Source organism: Petaurus breviceps, unplaced genomic scaffold, assembly GCF_028583685.1.
Source record: "Petaurus breviceps papuanus isolate PSGF00001 unplaced genomic scaffold, PetGlider_PUasm1.0 90825, whole genome shotgun sequence".
In the NCBI taxonomy this organism is placed as follows: Eukaryota; Metazoa; Chordata; class Mammalia; order Diprotodontia; family Petauridae; genus Petaurus; species Petaurus breviceps.
Genome location: NW_027187353.1, coordinates 3590353 through 3609639, shown reverse-complemented (window position 1 = coordinate 3609639; position 19287 = coordinate 3590353). Strand labels below are relative to the sequence as shown.

The 19287-nt window shown below is 40.2% G+C and overlaps 1 pseudogene; it reads right to left on the bottom strand.

Annotated features, from left to right (window-relative positions):
- Nucleotides 1-12884: 12884 nt before the first annotated feature.
- Nucleotides 12885-13517, bottom strand: LOC138148495 (zinc finger protein 501-like; annotated as a pseudogene).
- Between the last annotated feature and the right edge of the window lie 5770 nt (nt 13518-19287).

Genomic DNA, 19287 nt, shown 5'->3' with positions numbered 1-19287 from the left:
AAATATAGGCCAAGAAAAGGCTCTCAAAGAGCTCACGTTCTAATAGGGGAAAACACATATGAAGGAGAGCTTAAAATGGGGGATGGGCACAGAGATCTCCTTGTCAGGGCAGGGTGCTGAAGTCCCCAGAGTCAGAAGCAAAGATTAGAGAAGAACGAATGTGGCTCATCTGACCCTCTCTTCAGGATGAAAGCCCCAGGAGGTACCCACCCAGGGGAAAAGGAAGTTGAGGGGCAGAGAGAAGTTCCACGGTGAGATTGTGAGTTCTATGAGACCAGAGACTTTCTCCTTTTGGAACCTTATCTCCTTCAGCAACTAACACAGCTCTGCACATGATATACGCTAATAAATGTATGTTGAACTTAATTGAGAGCCCAGAAATAATACTAGTTGAAAAGAGGATTCTGGGAAGAGGTGGAGTAGGTCAGAAAATTCTGATCTCTCCAGATTTCCCTGACAAACAAGACAAAATAGTGTGTTGGGGCAAATGTAGATTGGTTTAAAAGAGTTGTGGCAGAATAGTGGCTAACTCAAATAACAAGTGGGCTGAGCCCTGGGGTTAGCTGGGTTGGGAGGTAGCCTCGGACCCAACCACAGGAATTTTCACCTCCCAGACAGTGTGGGGAGTTGGGCATCTGTGCAGGGGAACATCGAGGGGACCTCTGCCAATGAGGGATCCCAGGTCCAGCTGCACTGCTGAAACTTGTCTCTGGGGGAGAAGGAACCAGAACACTCGTGGTGAATACAGAAGTAATGGAGTGGGGATGCCCGTTAACTGTGGAAATTTATAGGAGGGCAGAGTTCTTGGTTTCAGTTCCAGTCTACGGGGGAGAACTGAAGGAGGATGTATGGCCAGAGGCATCACCCCATGCACCCCAGGACTAGAGGTGATTACAATAATAAGATGCTACCCAAAACAATAACAACAAAGAGCAGGCAAAGGACAAAGAACCCAACTATAGAAAGTTAGAAAATAGAGAATATACGGAATTGAGAAGACTGAGATTTGTCTTCAGAGGAGAATACTGAAGCCAAGAAAGGCTATCCTTTCCCAAAGAGTAATGTTAAATGGACACCTGCCCAAAAAGAATTCACAGAAGAACTTTAAAAAGACTTTAAAAATCAAATGAGAAATTGAGGAAATTGTTTTTAAATAACAATCCAAGAAAAACAAGAAGATTATGAAAAGAAGCCAACCAACTAGAAAAGGAGATCCAGAATCTTAAGGAAGAAAATGGTTCCTTGAAAATTAGAATTGCAGAGGCAGCTAGGTTGAGCAGTGAATAGAGTTCACCAGCCCTGGAGTCAGGAGGACCTAAGTTCAAATCCAGCCTCAGATGCTTAACACAAAAACTAGCCATGTGATCTTGGGCAAGTCACTTAACCCCAATTGTCTTCCAAAAAGCAAAAGAAAAAAGAAAATTAGAATTGGGCAAAGGGAAGTCAGTGAAGTTATAAGATATCAAGAAATAATAAAACAAAATGTGAAGAAATAAAAAAAAATAGAAAAGAATGTGAAACCTCATAAGAAAAACAACTGATTTGGAGAATAGATCAAGAAGAGAAAACACAAGAATAATTGGACTATCTGAAAGCTACAATCAGAAAAAGAATCTTGTTACAATAATGCAAGGAATAATTTTTTTAAAAATTGGGCTGGAGTGTTTGAACAAGAAGGAAAAGTAGACATTGGAAAAATCCACAGATTACCAGCTGAAAGAGATCCTATGAGGAAAACCTACAGGAATATCATAGTCAAATTCTGAAACCCCTAGTTTAAGGAGAAAATATTATGAGCAACAAGAAAAAAACAATTCAAATATGGTGGTGCCACAATTAGAATCACACAAGACCTAGCATTTGTGACACTAAAAGACCATAGATTTTGGAACACTATTCACAGAAGAACAAAAGAACTGGGGTTGTGGCTGAAAAATATCATACATGGCAAAGTTAAGCATAATCCTGGATGAGAGAAAAATGGACATCAATGAATTGCCAGACTTTCAGGATTTTGTTGCAAATAACCCTGACCTTGATGGAAAATTTAACATACAAGATCCAAGAGAAATATAAGGTGCCCATCAAAGACTAATTATGAGGGACTCAAGAAGGACAGACTGTTTTTACTTTTTATATGAGGAGATATAAATGTATATCTAAGATTACTATTAGTAACTGGATAGTTTGAAAGAAAGATCAAGGTAGACCTGAGTATAATGATTCTACAAAGTAAAACTGTTTAGGAAAAGGTAAAAAGAGTAATTATTTTATACAAATGAGGTGTGAGAGGAAGAACTGACATAGAGGAATTAGATGGGGGAGGAGAGCTGGCAGTTCTGGAATACTACTCTCTTAGGGAATGTGTTAAAGAGGGAACAATACATACATATGTAGAAGGGTATGAAAGTCTTCTAAGTTCAGAAAGAAATAAAAGGCTAAGGGAATAGTGAGGAGGGAAGGATTTTTAGAGGGAACCCTATTCACATCAGATCTGGGTTAAAGTGAGAATAATATGTACATTTAGAAGGGAATAAAAATCTTCTTAATTTATAAGGAAAGGGGCGGCCAGGTAGCACAGCAAGTAAGAGCACCGGCTCCAGTGTTGAGAAGACCTGGAAATCGAATCCTGGGCTCAGACACTTAGCACCCACCCAGAAACACCTGGCCATGTAACCTTGAGCAAGTTACTTAACCCCAATTGCTTAGGGGTGGCCAGGTGGCTCAGCGAGTAAGAGCACTGGCTCCAGTGTCGGGATGACCTGGGGATCAAATCCGGGCTCAGATACTCAGCACCACACCCAGAAATCACTGGCCATGTAACCTTGAGCAAGTTACTTAACCCCGATTGCTTAAAAAATAAATAAATAAATTTATAAGGAAATAAGAGGGTGAGGGAGTAGAATAAGGGGAGGGTATAGAAGAGGGTCTAGATTAATGGGAATGGGATAAAGAGGGAATAACATATATATTTGAAAGGCTATAAAAGTCTTCTGAATTAAGAGGGAAACAAGAGTGTAAAGGGAAAAGGTGTGGGGGGAGAGGATAAGGGAGAGATCTTTGGAAGGTGCTAGGTTAAGTAATAGGAGAGTCAAGATAGTGGTTAGAAGCAAAATAAAGGAGTCTGGAGGAATAGGAAATAAGTGATATGCACAAACAAAGATCAGGAATAGAACTTATTAGGAAAAAAAGCAGGGGTGGTAATCATGATTTCAGACAAAATTAAAACTAAAATAGATTTAATCAAAACAAGAAATAGAGAAGAAAATATATGTAAGTCATATTAATCAATATTGTTTTAGACTATTTAAAACAATTAGACAGTATAAGGTTGAAATATTACTGCAGTAAAGGAAATGATGAGTGGATAGACCTAGAAAAATATGGAAAGACTTGGACTTATGAAGGAGGATATTATCTACCTTCAGAGAAACAGAGGACAAACAAATATGATGTGGTTTTGCATAGATGCATATGAATGTAAATGTCTATATATGAGTATGATTATGGATATCTAAGTATATGTATATGTATGTGTATATATGTTTGTGTACATATATGTATATGTGTGTATCATATATAATATATAATTTGCATATTTATAGCTTTCTTGGGGGGAGGAAGGAGGAAAAAAGAGCAAAGTAAAAAGTACATAGCAGAGAACAAAAGAAAACTTATAAGAAAGCAAAGAAAAAATGGACACCTCTGAACACGTGTACTATTTAATACATAGGCTTTCTTTAAATGTAAATTTATTGCTATATATTTTAAATCCTCTCATGTTCTGCCGTGTGCCTGACAATGCTTTTTTTCTTTTTTTAATTTGTATTTAAGTTTAAAATAAATTAATTTTAAAATAATACTAATTAACATTTATGTGGCATTACAAGATTTGCACAATCTTACCTGTCTTATATCTTCATTCCTGAGAGTAACCTTGTGAGGTGAGCACCACAGACATTACCTACAACTTACAGATGAGGAAACTGAGGCTTTGAGGCTTCAGCTAAGAGAATTCACTTAGCTAGTAAACATCAGAGGTGGAATTCATACCCTGGTCTCTCCTGGTACCGAGTCTATAACTTTCTACTTTCCCACACTGCCTTGCAGTAGGAAACCTCATCTTCCCACCCTTAGCTATCTTCCTTCCCCCCTTCTCCCACTGCCACCAAATGTCTCAACTTCCTTGTCATGACGCCTGGGATAACACCATTAGAATTTCATCTCTTTGGGTTCAGTATTGGAAGCCTCATTTAAACCAAAATTACTAAAGGTTAAGCAGGACAGCCAATGAAATGGAAATTGGCATGACACAGGGCAGCTAGGTGGTGCAGTGGACACAGTGCTGGGCCTGGCGTCAGGTAGAACTAAGTTCAAACCTGACCTCAGACATTTACTAGCTGTATGACCCTGAGCAAGTCACTTAACCCTGTTTGCCTCAGTTTCCTTATATGTAAAATGATCTAGAGAAGGAAATGCCCAAACATTCCATTATCTTTGCCAAGAAAACCCCAAAAAAGGGTAACAAAGAAATGAACATGACTTAAATGACTCAATAACAAGGGAAAAGAATACTAGGTAGGGATTCAAAGAAGCTGTGATTGAATCCTGGCTCTGCTTCCTATGCTGTGACCCTGGACAAGTCATTTCAATTCTCTGCCTCATCTTCCTCATGGATGAGAGGAACACATTGGCTTGCCTAGCCAACCCTAGAGCTGGCAGTCAGTATTAGATGATCCCAAATGAGGAAGAGACCTTAGGGACCATCAAGTTTCATCCTCTCATTTTGCAGATGAGGAAATTCCAGTCCAGAGAGGAGACATGACTTTCACCCAGAGCCATGCACTGAGGTGGTTAGGAAGCTGAAACTGGAACCCAGGTCTTGTGACACCTGATTCCACTGCACAGGCTCCATCTGATCAGCTCCAGCAGGAAACTGGCCCAAGGGGATTCTTTGAGGGCTCTGCTGACAAATATCATGAGGGGACGCCATGACAAGCAGACTCTCCTTTCTTATTTGGACTTCCCAAAATCAGAATCTCAAAGGGAATGAGACCTCACAGGGACCTAGTCCAAGTCCTCTCATCTACCCAAGCCTTATCACTTAGCCCTTGTTTGGAGACCCTGGTGATGGGGAACTCACTACCTGCTAAGCAGCTCATCCTATTCATTTTGAGGGCAGCTCAAATTAGAAAGGTTTTCCTGGGTCACCTAAGTGGTACAGTGGATAAAGCACCAATCCTGGAGTCAGGAAGACCTGAGTTGAAATCTAATCTCAAACACTTACTAGCTGTGAAGCTGTAATATAATGCCAAGGAAAGGCAACTTCCCAAGGTTCAGAATACCAGCATAGGTGCTCTCCATTTTATTCAGTGACCAATCAAGAACAGAGAAGATTAAAACATGACATCATTCAAAATACAGCATTTACTAAGTGTGATTAAATAATCTCCAAGTACTACCCCACCCCAGGACCTTCCAATCATTCAATCAATTACAAAGTCTCTGTTCTAAATACTTCTCCACCCCTAGGCTATACCTTAATTAAGTCCACCACAAAGCCCCTCTTCTCAAATGGAGATTAGTTTCCAAACATAAGGTCAAAAGTTCCCCACCCCTGGATCACAATTGAATCTACCCCAGAGTTACATCAAGTTTAAACACAGCACTTAATACCCAAATGGAGGTCTTTTCTTCATCTTGACACGAGGCAAGTTCTCAGCAATCTTAGTTCCTGGGGAGACAAGGCTTAGCAAGGCCATAAGATACATTGCCAGTCCCTTCATGAATTCATCCTCTGTCTGTAGAACAGTCCTAGAACCCCTGAACACATCAGCAAAACCCTCTCCCAGGATTTCTGTAACCATACCACCAGAAAATCCTTCTTCAGGGCTTCTGAACCAACAGAAAGGTTCCCAGACCCCTGCAACAACAGCACTGTCCTTCACCAGTGGACACTATTCATTCTGTCTGCAGGACAGTCTCCAGACCCCTGCAACAACAGCACTGTCCCTCACCAGTGGACAGTATTCACTCTCTGTCTGCAGGACAGTCTCAGGGCTTCTTAGCCAACAGCCAGGTTCCAGGACTTCTTCAACAAAAGGACTGTCTTTCACCAGTGGACAAATCTGGCAAAACAACATCAAAACAGACAGACAAAGTACCAGCAAAACAGCCATGTCTCCTCAGTCCTTGGCAGCTCAGGGGGCAGGTCTCAAAAGTCCAGGGCAATTCAAAGCAGCCACCAGCAATTCTCTTAGTCTCTCTCTCTCCACGAGGTGCTGCTTCCAAAAAGATCTTCCGCCTCTCTCTAGTGTCTCTCCAAATCTACATCACCAGCTCCTCCCAGTTCAGGACTTTCTTTTCACATCAACTAGCCCATCCCACAGGTGGGATTAACAAGCTCTGGGTTTTAACACAATCAATTTGAAAACCAAGCCAATACAGGGGAATCTTCAATTGCCATTACCATCACAGACGCCTTGGGCAAGTCACTTAGCCCTGATTACCTCAAAAAGAAAGGTTTTCCTGCCATCAAGCTTAAACTTGCCTCTGTGCAGCTCCCTGTCCCTACTCTCCTCTGAGTTCTATTGCTGGGACACAGTCCTCTAGGCGGCTCTGACCAGAGCAATGTACAAGACTCTACTTTCCTTAAGTGTTGCTTGTAATTGGATGGTGGCAGGATGGTGAAAATGATAGCTTTCATATGTCACTTTAAGGCTGACAAAGCATTTCTGCAAATATTATTTCATTCTAACCTCACAATAACCCTGGGAGGCAGGAACTAGAGGTGTTATTATCCCCATTTTCCCAATGAGGCAACAGAGATGAAGTAACTTTCAGGGCCGCAGAGCTAGCCAGTATCTGAAGCTGCTTTTGAACTCAGGTCTTCCTGACTCCTAGTCCAGCATTCTGTCTTCTATTTTACCTAACTAATGGAGCAGTTAGGTGGATCCGTGAATAGAATGCCAGGCCTGAAGTCAGGAAGGCCTGAGTTCAAATCTGTCCTCAGATGCTAGTTCTGTGACCCTGGGCAAGTCATTTAACCCTGTTCACCTTGGTTTACTCATCTGTAAGTGAACTGGAAAAGGAAATGGTAAAGCACTCTAAGCTCTCTGTCAAGAAAACCCCAAATGGGGCCATGAACTGGATATAACTGAAAAAAATGAACAACAAACCTAATTCATAGGGCACTGGACTTGGAGTCAGAAACACTTGGGATTGAATCTCTCCTCTAACATTTATTAGCTTAGTTGGGTCACCTTGGACAAGTCACTTAACCTTTCAGAGCCTCAGTTTCCCCATATGTAAAATGGGACTAAAAACACCTCTAGTACCTACCTCACAGGATTGTAGTGAAGCTTGTGAGCATTAATATATGCAAAGCACTTTGCAAACACCAATTATAGCCTTCTTGATGTGACCAAAGATCCCATGAACTCTCTTGGCTGCCTTCCGACACAATTAACTCACATGGAGTTTGCTGTCTGCCAAGTTTCCCTCTCTACCTGATGGTTTTTTCAGATGAACTAGTGTCTAGCTACACCTCCCTTGATTTTTTGAACCCATTGTTCCCTATTAAATTTCATCATCTTAGATTCAGTTCAAATAATCTGACTGGTGGAGATTTTTCTGGGTCCTCACTCTGTCATGTGACCAGTTAAGTATCAATCCAAGCTTTGTGTCATTGGCAAATCATGATTTCACTTGTCATGTACCTATGTTCTTAGATCAGATCACAGATGGAGAGTTGAAAGTTACCTTGGAGAGCTCCAACTCCCTCATTTTCTACATTAAGAAACTGAGGTAGGGGCAGCTAGGTGGCACAGTGAATAGAGCACTGGCCCTGGAGACAGGAGGACCTGAGTTCAAATCTGTCCTGAGACACTTGAAACACTTACTAGATGTGTGACCTTGGGCAAGTCACTTAATGCCAATTGTCCTGCCTTCCCCCCTCAAAAAACAAAAACAAAAAAGGGACTGAGGTTTACTCTAGCTAATTAGCCTCAGAGGTGGAATCTCCCTTGTTAATAGCCTGTGAGGTCCTTTACTATTAGGGTCTGAGTCTTCCTTCATCTCCCCCTTATCTGTTAATGTAAAAACCACACAGGAAAATTTTGTGATTTGTTTCTTTAGCCCTTTCTTGGATTTAGGTCTACTCATTCATTCAATCAACAAGCATTTTAAAATGCCTACAATGTGCCAGGCATTATGGTAGGTACACAAAGAAAAAAAATGAAAACAGAGGACAGTTCCTGCCCTCTGGGAGCTTCTATTCTTTTGGTCAGATAACCTGTATAAATATAAAGAATACAGCCTGGAACTGGGGAAAATAACATGGGCTCCAGGGTCAGAATATCTGGGTTCAAGTCCCACCTTTGATACTTATCATTTGTATGACTTTGGATAAATCACTCCACCTCCCTGGATTCAGTTTCCTCAGTTATAAAGTGCAGGAACTGAATTAGAGGACCTCTGGGGTCCCTTCCAGCTCCAGAACTGCTACCCTTGATATACATAAAAAACAAAGACAATGCAAACCTGGCTTTGTCCAGTAACATTCATTTGAGGTGAAAACGCTCCCTCCCCAACTCTTGGAGGGTCACCAAAGCAATGGTTCTGTCTTTTGGATTCTGTCCCATACCACCATGACATCACAGAAAGTCTACTAGGCTTGTGGCTGGAAGATTCTGGGCTTAAATTTGGGTTCTGCTATTTATTAGCTGTGTGGGTATAGTCATATTACTTCCTTTCTCTGACCCTCAGCTTATTTCAGTCTATTAATAATAAAATCCTTGCCTAAGTTCTGAATCAGATTGGCCAGATATGTTTGAAAACACTAGTTGTTATGTCTATAACCAATGCTGTAGGGAGTGTGGGAACACAGGCGGGAGAGAATATTTACACTGGGCTTATCCTTGGCAACCCCTCCATTCCTGACATCTGGAGCAGTCCTGGGCCCTGTATCTGGGGTCCTTAATTGCTGAGAATCCCAATCTGACCATTGGCCAGTCGGCAGGTTTGGTTTTCTGGAGGAAGGAGGGTAAAGAGGGGTGGTCCCATCAACCCAGGAATTGGGATCAGGGTAAGGGGAGAGACTCCCCTAGGAAGGGGAGAGAGACTGGCTCCAACTGGGGAGTTAGTGCTTGTATTTTGGAAAGACAGTGAGCTGAGGAAGAGCCTTCCAGTGGGGCAGTGGGAAGAAGAACTGATTTGTAGGAGCAGACAGATGCATTCCCAATAGAAGCATCCTGTCTTAGATTCTGTACTCTGGCCCCACTGAGAATCATAGAATAGCAGAGTTGGAAGGAATATGAGAGATAATATCATTGTTGTGGATTCATGGTGTGTTATGGGGTCTTCTCAAAGAATTCAGTCAGACCACCTCTAATCCAAGGATAGGCATTATATTTTGATATATTGAGGATTGATGCCCTTCAAAAATGGGCTAGATTCCAAGAGGAACCAGCAATTTAATAAGACAACACAGGCAAATTTTATAATTTAAAGGATGCTGATTATATAATAAAAATTTGCATAGATATAAGAATATGATTAATATTTAAAAGGCAGGAGGAGTTTGTTAAGGGATTAGGTAATAGAGGAGGGGTCCCTTCTATGGTTCAATGGTCAAACATACTAGTTGTGCTACTTTCTGATTGCCTAGCTATTGTGGTCCTGTTTGGTCATGATGGATAGTTAGGTATTATGGTTCTGTCCTGGGCTAAATGAATGATGTGATTGTGGTTGAATACAAGCACACACATGTTGAAATATGTGAATTGGGTCTGGAGGCAGCTTTATTAGGATTCCATCAACATCCAATTTTCTCATTTGCTAGATAAGAAATCAGAAACCCAAGAGAGAACTGACTTGCCTGTGTTCGTGCAACTAAGAAATTGAAAAGTTGGGATTTGAACTCAGTTTGTTTGTTCGAACTCTAAGTTCAGAGCTTCTTTCTTTGTGTGAGGAAGAGGAGCAGGGCCCCACATGAGGCTCCATATGTTGCTAAGGGTTTGTCCTTACGTGGCTCAAAGGGAGGCAGGATAGACACCTTTAACCTCTTCTCTCCCCACCCTTCTCTTTTTAAATATAATTTAATATTTTATTTTTTCCAATTACATGTAAAAACAATTTTAACATTCTTTTAAAAATATTTTTAGTTCCAAATTCTATACCTCCTTTCCCTCCTCCCACTGAGAAAGCAAGCAAGTTGAAAACTCAAGAAAAATAAAGAAAAAGTGTCTTTGATCTGCATTCAAACTCCACCAGTTTTTTCTCTGGAAATAGATAGCACCTTTCATCACAAGTACTTTAGAATTGGCCATAATCTCTCCTTACCCTGATCCCAAAGTACATTAAGTACTTAAATCATTGTATTGCTGAGAATAGTTGTTATTCATTGTAGATGACCATACAGTATTACTGTTATTATGTACAATGTTCTACTGGTTCTGCTCATTTCACTTTCCATCAGTTCATGTAAGTCTTTCCAGGTTTTTATGAGAACATCCAGCTCATCATTTCTTATAGTATAATAATCTTCCATCACAATCCTATGCAACAACTTGTTCAGCCATTCCCCAATTGATAGACATCCTCTCAATTTCTAATTCTTTGCCACCACTAAAAGAGCTGCTATAAATGTTTTTGTACATGCGGGTCATTTTCCTTCTTACTTTTTCTCTCTTTGGTAAACAGACCATAGATCACCAGCTATGTATTTTCCTCCATCCTATTTTCCTCCTATTTGTGGTACACTCTCTCTCCTTTCACCCTGTCCATTCTCAAAGTATTTTGCTTCTGACTTTTACCTACCCCTATCTGCCCTCCCTTCTAGCAACTCTTACCCTTGATGAGGGATAGCTCCCAATAGGTTCAGCAGGAACTCTGATCTTTCCTAAGACCAGAAAACCTGCAATAGCCTTCTGGAAAGAATTCAAGGTCTCAGGCTTAATTAGAGTGAGAGTTGTAGAAGGTTATTTTTATGCTTTGTAGAAGCGGGCATGAGTTCTTAGGGGACCTGCAAGTGAAAGTGGTACAGGCTCTTACTTTTAAAGGGTAGGGCTGCCATTGTCAGGGCTGACTGGATGGAGGGAAGGGACCTCAGTGCATAGATAATGGTTAGGGCTGACTTAGAGGAACTTGTGACTTCAATGCCTAGATAGTTTAGATGAGATTTGGGCCAGACCTGAGGAGACATGAAGAGATTAAGTAAGAACAAAGGAGTCACAAGTTGTTGCCTAGGCAGAGTGGGGATGGGGGAAGGGGCAGAGTTCGAGGCTGGGAAAGGGATTTTACAGACAAATTGCTATTACAATTTTACAATACAAATTGCAGTTACAATTGTACAAACTGGTTTTACAAATTAGTTTTACAAATTGATTTAGACCCCAGGTACCCCATCATTCTTCCTTATCCCTTTCCCCTCTTACTTTTTTATGTGGTAAGATAGATTTTTACTCCCAATTGAGTGTGTATGTTATTGCCTCTTTGAATCAATTCCAAGGAGAGTAAGATTCATATGATCCCCTCTCCCCTCCCCCATTTCTCCCTCTGCTGCAAGATCTCTTTTGGGCCTCTTTTATGTGAGATAATTTACCCCATTCTACTTCTCCATCTCCCCTTCTCCCAGTGCATTCTTCTTTCTCACCACTTAGTATTATTTCTTTGGATAATCATCTCATCATATTCAACTCACACCTGTGCCTTCTATGTATACTCCTAACTACCCTAATAATGAGAAAGTTTTTAAGGAGTTACAAGTATCATTTTCCCCATGTAGGAATGTAAACAAATTCTATACCTCCTTATTCTATACCTTATTGAATCCCTTATAATTTCTCTTTCTTGTTTACCTTTGTATGCTTCTCTTGAGTCTTGTATTTGAAATTCAAATTTTCTATTCAGCTCTGATCTTTTCATCAGGAATGCTTTAAAGTCTTCCATTTTATTGAATATCCATTTTTCCCCCTGAAGGATTATGCTCAGTTTCACTGGGCAGGAAATTCTTGGTTGTAATCCTATACCTCCTCTGTACTCCAAATATCATGTTCTAAGCCCTCTGATCCTTTAATGTTAAAAACTGCTAAATCTTGTGTTATCCTAACTGTGGCTCCATGATATTTGAATTGTTTCTTTTTGGTTGCTTGCAATATTTTCTCTTTGACTTGGGAACTCTGGAATTTGACTATAATATTCCTGGGATTTTTCATTTTAGGATCTCTTTCAGGAGGTGACTGATGAATTCTTTCCATTTCTATTTTATCCTCTGGTTCTAGAATATCAGGGCAATTTTCTTCGATTATTTTTTTTTCTTAATAAATTGTTTAATTGCTGTTTCAAAAAATTTTTGTTATATTTCTCATCATGTGTGTATAAACATATGATATTTAAGCTGTTATGCATTAAACAGGCTTTTGTGGCTTCTGTAGAAGTCTTGGGAACCTAACCATTAATCTTAGCAATGTACCAAAAGAAAAAAGAAACTGTCTTCCAAACAACTACCATAATATAAACCTTTAAAATAAAAATAATATATAAATAAGGGATTGTCTACATTCGAGCTATAATTATATTTCATAATTTCCTACAACTTTTGAAATCCTGCAGTTTTGCAGTAACATCCCAGATCAGACTACTAATGATTAACCTCAGAGTTAATCAATGACAACCAATCAAAGTAACCTCAATGATTTCTTGGTGGCAGCTAATACTTTGAAGGGAAACAAGGAATAGGGGAAGCCTTTTTTCTCATACCTTAAAATATCATCACAACTTGTGACAAATTTCTCATATTATGATGGCTTAAGTATGTATATTTAACAAAGCGATAAATCAAGCTACAGCTGTCCCCACATTTATTACTCTCCTCTGTGAAGATGTTAATGTCTGATAAGGAATGAACTATGGATGAAGGCTTTCCCACACTCATTACATTTGTAAGGTTTCTCATCAATATGAATTCTCTGATGTTGTGTAAGGTGTGAGTGGTTGCAAAATTCTTTCTCACATTCATTACATTGATAGGGTTTCTCTCCAGGATGAATCCTCCGATATTCAGAAAAAGAGGAACCTAAACTGAAAGCCTTTCCACATTGTTTATACTTGAAGAGGTTTTTTTTTTCCCCAGTATAAATTCTTTGATGTTGAGTGAGGCACACACTGATTGAAGGCCCTCCCACATTGATTACATTTATGTGGTTTCTCTCCAGTGTGAATTCTCTGTTGAGTAAGGTGGAAATGATTGTGGAAAATCTTTTCCACGTATATTACATTATAGGTTTCTCTCCAGTTTGAATTCTCTGATGTTGAGTAAATACTGACTATTTTTGGAAGGCTTTCTTACATTCATTACACTTAAAAGGTTTTTCTCTACAATGAATCCTCTGGTGTTCACTAAAGCATATAATCTGATTAAATGCTTTCCCACATTAATTACAACAATAAGGTTTCTCTCCAGTATGAATTTTCTAGTGTTGAACAAGGTTGAGTGCTTTGGAAAGTTTTTCCCACATATATTAATTACATTCATAGTCTCTTTCTCCAGTATGAATCCTTTGATCTTCAATGAGAGTTGAAGTCTGAAAGAAGACTTTCCCACTTTCAATACATTTGTATGGTTTCTCTCCTGAATGGCCCCTCTGATGGTGATGAGTAAGATGTGTCCTTTGACTGAAGGATTTATCATATTCATTACACTTAAGGAGTTTCTCTCCAATATGAACTTTCTGGTATTGAGTAGGCTGTGAATGCTTATGAATTGTTCTGTCACATTCATTACACTTAAAAGGTTTTTCTTCAATATGAATTCTCTTATGTTGTATAAAGCATATGTACTAATTAAAGGCTTTTTCACAGTCACCACATTTACATGACTTTTCTCAGGTATGAATTCTCTGATGTTGTATAAGGCATGTGCTCTGACTGAAAGCTTTCCCACATTCATTAAACTTCTTCTACAGTATCAATAATTTAATGTTAAGTGAGGAGTGAGCTCTGGCTAAAGGCCTTCCCACATTGAATGCATTTAAAGAGTTTTTCTCCAATATGAATACTCTGGTGCTGAGTAAGGGATGTGACAATGGGAATCCCAGTTTCCAAACCTAAAGTGATTTCCCATTTGTAGAAATGTGGGAAGCCCTGGATTCTGGATCTCCAGGGAGTTGAAGAAAGAGAAGTCCAAAGGGAATGGAATACTAGGTATATAACCAAACAAGATGCAAGGGAACAGTTCAAAGGAGCTTTTTCACATGGTATTAGATTTGAAGAAGAATTTGATGTCAAGAATAGGTTATCAAAGGAACAGAAAAATTTCATAAGAAAAACTTAAGAGAAATACTTCTCACAGGAGAGATGTTTTTAAATATAAAAATATTTTATCTCATTTGATCCTCACAAAAACACTGGGAGATATGTGCTATTATTAGCTTATTTAACAGATATAAGAAAATTGAGGCACAGAGAAATTAAGTGACTCCCCCAGGGTCATACAGCTAGTAAGTGTCTGGGGCATGATTTGAACACATGTCTTACAGACTACAGACTCCATGTCTAGCATCACCCAATTGCCTCTAAAGCAAACTAGGGAGTGTAGGGGTGGGAAGGGGGAAAGCACTAAAGCTGGGGGATACCAGGAAAGGCATTATCCTAAAGGTAGCTCTTGAGCTGAGTCCTGAAGGAAACTAGGAATTCCAAGATGTAGATGTGAGGAGGGAATGTGTTTTAGACATAGAGATGAGACTATCATGTCTGAGGAATAATAAGAGCAATTTGTCTGAGTCTTAGAGTATAGAAAGGAGAGTAATAAATGTGGAAATGTAGGGAGAGGTCAGGTTGTGAAGATGTTTGGATCAAATAGAGGAATTTTCTGATTATAGAAATCTGGATTTGTTGGGTACAAAATGGGGGCTGACATGGTAATAGCTACACTTTAGGAAAATCATTGAGCTACTATCTAAAAGAAAGATTGGAGAGGGGAGGGGAGATACTTGAGGAGAAAGAACAATTATCAGGTCATTGCAAGTAGGAAGCAAGGGAAGAGGTGAGGAAGTCCTGAACCAGTGGTGTGCTAGACCTGGCTACAACCAGCCTGAGAGAGCTGATTGTTAAATTTTCAATGGGAGAATTTATACGTTGGAAATCAGAAAATACCACAATTAGGGCTTGATTTATTGTTCTGTTGATTGTCTTGACTTAACAAAGTGATGGAGAAAATGTTAATAATGGAGATTAAACTTAAAAGTACATCATGTGCACATTTCTTTTGGAGAGCTGGTTGTTGAACATTTACAAGTACACTGCTGGACTGAATTAGGGTAGTGGATGTGTGAGCAGAGAGAAGGAAGTGGATGTGAGAGATATTGTGGAAGTCAAGAATTGGCAACTATTGTGGACTAAGCCTAAATTTGGCTTAGTTTTTAAAACTTTATAGATAATTAAATATTAAAAACACCAAATCCAATTTTTAAGAAATTATTTTTTTTCTATGAGTTTTTCTTTTTCCATTTGGTCAATTCTGCTTTTTAAGGAGTTTTCTCTTCAGTGGATTTTTGTGCTTCTTTTGCCATTTGGCCTATTCTGTTTTTTAAGGTGCTATTTTCTTCAGTATTTTTTGTACCTCCTTTATGTAGCTGTTGAATCTTTCTTGCATCACTTTCATTACTTTCCCCCATTTCCCTCTCAGCTTCTCTTATTTGATTTCTAAAATCTTTTTTGAGCTCTTCCAGGGCCTGAGACCAATTCACATTTTTCTTTAAGGCTTTGCATGTATCTACTTTGATCTCATTGTCTTCTTCTGAGTTTGTGTTTTGATCTTCCCTGTCACCATAGTAACTTTCTATGATCAGGTTCTTTTTTTTTATTGTTTTTACTCATTTTTTCAATTTTATTTTTAACTTTTAACTTTATGTTAAAGTTGGACTCGGCTTCTGGAATGGAGGGAGCACTGTCCCAAGCTTCAGGTTTTCTGTGGGGCTATGTTCAGAGTTAGTTCTGGGGAGTCTGCAAGTTTTAGTTTTTCCAAGGTGGTATGATCTAAGGAGAGGTGTGGTCAGTGCTCTGGTCTGTGAGAGACCAGAACTCTTTTCTACACTGGAACTCTGACCAGAGTCCCTGTTCCTGCTGTCCCCCTCTTCACCCTAAGACTGTGACCCAGAGCCACTAATGGGAGACACAACAGAGTTCTGCATTTAGTGCACCTAGTGCCAGAAAATCTCCTTCTGACCGGTTGTTTGACCCCCTTACCATCTGTAAGCTGAGAGCTCCAGAAGGCCAATGATTCACTTGCCCCTAAGGTATGCTGCTAGTTTGCTGGGCCATGTCTTCTCTTTTCTCCCTCACAGTGTATTCTTATGTAGGACCAGACACAAAGGAAGTCTAATTAAATATGTTTTGAACAAATAAATGCTAGCACTGGACCTGGAATCAAGATATTTGTTGTTGAATTGTTTTTTAGTCATGTCCAACTCTTCATGACTCCATTTGGAATTTTCTTAGCAAAGATGCTAGAGTGGTTTGCCATTTCCTTTCCCAACTCATTTTATAGATGAAGAAATGAGGCAAACAGGGTTAAGTGACTTGCCCAGGGTCACACAGTAAGTGTCTGTCTGAGACCAGATTTGCACTCAGAAAGATGAGTCTTCCTAACTCTAGGCCCAGCACCCTAATTACTGCATCACCTAGCTGCCTGAGTTCAAATATGGCATCTGACTCTTACTAGCTATGTGATCTATGTTTGCCAAAGTTTCCTAAACTGTAAAATGGGGCTAATAATAGTACCTACTTCCCAGGGTTATTTTGAGGATCAAATTAGATAATGTTTACAAAGCACTTAGCACAGTGCCCTGCATATAATAGGTGTTACATAAATGCTAGCTATCATTATTACCACTATTATGTATTCATTAATTAATTAATAATTACTATGATGTTGGTAGATTGCCCATCTTCTGGTTAAGTTGTCCAGCTTGTCTTTGCATGGAACTATTGAGGTCAGGGGTGCTGGGACCCCAAAATAGTGATATGCAGGTCCTTCTCAAATAAATTTGACACAATCTTTTCAGCCAAAGAAAAACCAGGTTTATTAAAGATCCATTCATATTGGCCAGACTCTTAAGGAGCCTGAACGTTTGCATCACTAATGTAAGCAGACCAGATTGAATCTGAGCACTTTAATGGAGGCTTAAATTAATCTTACATACAGAAAGATTGTGGAAAGGATCTAGAAGTGGTCAAGTAACCTGGGGTGACTGGAGGAAAGGTCTAGGGAGGATCTTGATGGGAATGGCCAATAGGCTAGGGTGACTGTGAGGCAGCAGAGAAAGGCTGGGAATACCAGGGACCTGGATCATGTGGCTAAGGGAGAATGAGGTCTGGATAGGATCAAGGGTAGGAAGCAGACAGAGGCAATCTAGAGGTTAATAGACAATGAAGGCCTGGGCTAGGTTAAGAGAATTGGGGGTTGGGGATAATGAAAGTTGAGAAGATTATAGCCTCAAGTGAACTCCAAATCAAGTGGGGAAATTCGAGGAGAATTCAGGGGGGTTTCCACAGCCTGTCAGAACCATCTCTCATATTTCTATTCTCTAGGAAAGAACATCAAAGGTAGAGGCCAGAATAGGTAGGGAACACATACCACGTGAGAGACAAGGAAAAGATCTGGGCATCTCAACAGATCACAAACCCAAAAGGAATAAGACAAATAATGCCAGGGTATTTTAAAATAAATTAATGAAAAAGTGAATAGTAAAGCAAGTTCCATTCTCCCCAGGGTCATCCCCATTTCAGTCATTGACACTTTGGGTTCAGGGTTTGGAGGATAATCATAATTAGGCACATACTGCTCAAGCCCCCATTCCAGAACATATTCTCCTCACAACCCAAGCAGGGCCCTTAAACCAAGTATTGAATTTGTACAGAATTGCAAAGAAAATTCTTAGCCTCCCCCTCCACATAGACCCATAGACAAAAGGCTTCTTATAGACTCCTGAAGAATTTGAATCAGGTTTCCCCTTAATGCCTAGGGTATCTGGAGAAGAGGGAGAGTCACATGTGGGTTTCAGAGACTAAGTAAATAGAAAAAATTATTTCATACTCAACAGAAAAAGGGGGACTTGAAAGAGGGGCTGAGAGATGACAATTCCTTGTAGTGGAAAAAACAATGGATTTGGATTTGGGGAATCTGGACTCGAATCCATGTTTCCCCATATACTAGCTGTTGCTTACAAGTCTTTTTGCTTTTCTCAACTTTGGTTTCCTTGGCTTTAAAAAGATACAGTCATCCTTACACCCCCATCCCCACCCCCCAGGTTGTTCTGAAGAAAAGGTTTACCATTCTGAAAGTACTAATAATAGCTCACACTAATCTGGTGCTTTCAGATGTATAGAACGCTTTTCTCAGGTCCTGAACTGAGGATTGTACAACAAGTAAATGAGGTCACTTTATCAGACCCAGGTAGGTAAATTCCAAAATTGGTACTGATGCATTCTGGGAGAAGACACCCTTGTCATCTGAAGCCCTTAAAGATACGTCAGTCCAGCCTGGAGAAAGCAAGGCTAGGCTTTGAGAACCTTGGCTAGCCAAACTTAGGGCTGCCCAGTCTGAAGCAGGGCAGATTCCTTTTATGTGTCTTTTCAATTTCCTTGGGAGTGCTGTTTCTCAGTTTGTACATTCTCTTTTCTCTTGTACATAAGGCATTCCCATGATGTGGAGTGTGTGGAGGCAAGGGGGGCTGGGGGAGCAGGGGCAGAAGAAACACATTTTCAACCAGGGTAGCCTCGACTAAAGAAGACAGAAGATGAATAGGGGCCGAATCTCTCAGATCTTGGAATTCAACAGGCCGGAAGGTCCAGAACACTTAGTGCCTTGAGGAAGGGCAGGTTCAGCAGTCTGGGAAATTGGGATAGTAGCAGAAGATGGAAGCACCCTGGAGGAGTGCAAAGGTTTCCTGGTTTGATGCCAAGCCAAGAAAAAGCCCATGGTCTGGGAAGCAGATGGTTCCCTTATTCCTCTAAGCCTGAGCTGTTCCCCTTTGTCTCCTCCGACTTCCTGGTCAGCCCAGAAATCCATGGTTGTTCTTTAGAAGAAGCTTGGGGTCTGGAATGTGGGCCAGAAGACTTGGCTTTAACCAGAAGCCCATCTCCAGGTTACTGCTCCCAGGCAGCTTGGTAGGGCAGGTGGGCCCCTCTGGTGGGGCAGGAGATTGAGTGCCTGTCAAGGGAGGCAACTGGTAATCAAGTGGTTCCAATGTTTAGAGGAGAGTAAAGCGGGGCAGAGTAGGAAAGGGC